General features: G+C 36.4%; 1 long non-coding RNA gene across 1 annotated transcript in view; it reads right to left on the bottom strand.

Annotated features, from left to right (window-relative positions):
* Positions 1 to 225: 225 nt before the first annotated feature.
* LOC128251459 (uncharacterized) overlaps positions 226 to 3,170 on the bottom strand; it is an 11,696-nt gene continuing 8,751 nt past the window's right edge. The window contains exons 2-3 of the long non-coding RNA XR_008267133.1: positions 2,733 to 2,795; positions 226 to 1,323 (exon numbers count right to left, since the gene is read on the bottom strand). This is a non-coding gene — a long non-coding RNA (uncharacterized LOC128251459). The remainder of the gene's footprint in view (positions 1,324 to 2,732; positions 2,796 to 3,170) is intronic.

The following is a 3,170-nucleotide window of genomic DNA, read 5'->3' on the forward strand; positions in this document are numbered from 1 at the left end:
ATATAATGTATGGGTATATTTATTTTTTTATATATTATTGTTTTATATATTATTTTCTTCATTTTGTACTTCTTTGTAAAAAAATATTTTCATTCTCCTTCTTGATAATTTGCTTCTTCGCAATGAAAACCGGTTAGAAAAAACCTTTATTAAATTATGCTTCCAGTTCAGCATTCTGGCTTTTTTTCATTTTCCTATATATATATATATATATATATATATATATATATATATATCATCGTTTAACGTCCGCTTTCCATGCTGGCATGGGTTGGACGATTTGACTGGGGACTGGTGAAACCAGATGGCTGCACCAGGCTCTAATCTGATCTGGCAGAGTTTCTACAGCTGGATGCCCTTCCTAATGCCAACCACTCAGAGTGTAGCACCCCACCACCCACCTGCCAGAGCCTTGTAGAGCTTTAAGTGTTTTCGCTCAATAAACGCTCACAACACCTGGTCTGGGAATCGAAACCAAAATCCTACAACTGCATGACCGTTGCCCTAACCACTGGGCCATTGCACCTCCACAATACACACACACACACACACATGCACTTATGTATGTTGTTTTGTGTTGGGAGAGTCATGCCAACATTAATAACACACACACACACTGGTTCAATTCCACTCCTTTATAACTAGTCGATTGGTTAAATAATCAAGATAATCTTTTAGTATTTAAACGTGCCATATCTGATATGAGGGTTTATACCTGTTTGATGTTCCAACTGGCCAAATTTGGCCTCTCACCTATACCGAAAAATGTCATTCAACACAAAAGTGGTCACAACATTGAAATCTCAAAACAACAACATAAGGCATGATTAATTCAAATTCTTTTCAAAGAAGTGTTGGCCACATATGGATTGGCATATATCTGTGTGTTAAGATGATATTTTGAACAAAACATGACTAAAATAAATTCAGAAATTTAAGGTACATTTTTTTAAAAATTGAAATTGGATACACTTTAGATATAAAATGATAATTTTTTTTTTTATACAAGAGGCTGAAGAAGTGTTGGCCACATATGGATTGGCATATATCTGTGTATTAAGATGATATTTTGAACAAAATATAACTAAAATAAATTCAGAAATTTAAGGTACATTTTTTTAAAAATTGAAATAGGAAAGACTTCAGATATAAAATTTTTTTTTTTTTTTGTACCAGAGACTAAAGAAGTGTTAGCCACATATGGATTGGCACAGAAAAGAGTCAAATATTTTAGTGTTAACTTACAGATAAGTCGGGCATATCTATATCTTGGACATTCACAAAGGTAGCACTAAGGTATCCTGATTGGCGACGCTTTTTATGCTGTTGATGAAAAAAAATGAAAGAAAAAAATTTAGGAAAATACATTTATAATATTTGCTTTAGAATATGGCAGAATCGGTAGAATGCCTGGCAAAATGCTTAGTGGCATTTTGTCTGTCTTTACGTTCTGAGTTCAAATTCTGCTGAGGTCGAGTTTTCCTTTCATCCTTTCGGGGTTGATAAATTAAGTACCAGTAAAACTCTGGGGTTGATCTGATCAACCAGTCCACCCACCCCAAAATTTCAGGCCTTGTGCCTACAGCAGAAAGGATTATCATCATCATCATTATTATTATTATTATTATTATTAGTGGAAGCGCGTGGCTTAGTGGTTAGGGTGTCAGCATCATGATCGCAAGATTGTGGTTTCGATTCCTGGACCGGGCGACGCGTTGTGTTCTTGAGCAAAACACTTCATTTCACGTTGCTCCAGTCCACTCAGCTGGCAAAAATGAATAACGTTGCGATGGACTGGTGTCCCGTCCAGCTGGGGAACACATACGCAACTGAAACCGGGAAACCGGGCCCATGAGCCTGGCTAGACTTTAAAAAAGGCGCAAAAAAAAAAAAAATATTCTTATTGCCTTTGCCCAGCTTCTAATGCTGGAGATGTTCTATGGTGCCAGCTGTTCCCTACCAGTGAACTAATGTAACACCCCTTATTTTTCTGGAGTATTCGAGTGGTTCCAAGCAGTGCTGTTTTCTGCAAGTGCTCCTCCCTTATTGCAGCCCCTATTTGTTCCATGTACTTCTCGAGATTTTTGCTCACTGTTCCCTCATAATAGATGAGCTAAGAGAATAGTAAAAAGGGCCAATAACAAGCAGAAAACATTTTTATTTTCGCTCTTTTTATATATTTTTCCTTCTCTCTACCTTTTGAGCTACATTTCTTAATGTGACACAAAATATAAATAGAAGCATACTATTTTATTAATACATAGACATATTAAACATTATGGTTTGTGAGTAACTACAGATCATGGAGATTTTTGGTAATTCATTGTTAAGATTAAACATTAAAAATAAAATGATGCATGTTATCTCAGTTAAATTATTAGCTCTTGTGCTAACATCAAAAGGGATTACAGAAGTGTTGTTAAACCAGGAATAATGCACAACAGATGAAGTGAGAAAAGTAGTAAAATGAACTAGAAGCTGTGGATCGGATGTTAAAAGCATTTAGTGAAGATGTTATACTTCTCTGACAAGCACAAATTGCAATTATTTCACACATTTAACAACAGGTTAAGATGCTTTGGGTCATACAGGTGTTAGTAATTTTGCTGTCTTTCAGATTCCATATATATTAGGAAAGAGGTAGGGAGTTGATTAGTTATCCTGACACGGATTCTGCATTCATGCCTGATGATGAGGCCATTCTACATGCTTAAAACCTAGCTAGAACCTACCTCAAAACCTACAAAGAGATTGCAGTAACTGTAAAAGAAGAGATGTGGTCTCGTTTGCTGCTCCTTGGGGAAACAAAAGAAAAAAAAATTGTGTACATCTGTTTCAGTAAATACATATACATTACATAAATATATATATATCATCATCATCATCATCATCGTTTAACGTCCGCTTTACATGCTAGCATGGGTTGGACGATTTGACTGAGGACTGGCAAGCCAGAAGGCTGCACCAGGCTCCAATCTAATTTGGCAGAGTTTCTACAGCTGGATGCCCTTCCTAACACCAACCACTCAGAGAGTGTAGTGGGTGCTTTAACGTGCCACAAGCATGAAGGCCAGTCAGGTGGTACTGGCAATGGCCATGCTCAAAATGGTGCGGTACTGGCAACGGCCACGCTCAAAATATATATATATATATATATATATATATATATA

This window comes from Octopus bimaculoides, unplaced genomic scaffold (genome assembly GCF_001194135.2).
Source record: "Octopus bimaculoides isolate UCB-OBI-ISO-001 unplaced genomic scaffold, ASM119413v2 Scaffold_122307, whole genome shotgun sequence".
Lineage (NCBI taxonomy): Eukaryota > Metazoa > Mollusca > Cephalopoda > Octopoda > Octopodidae > Octopus > Octopus bimaculoides.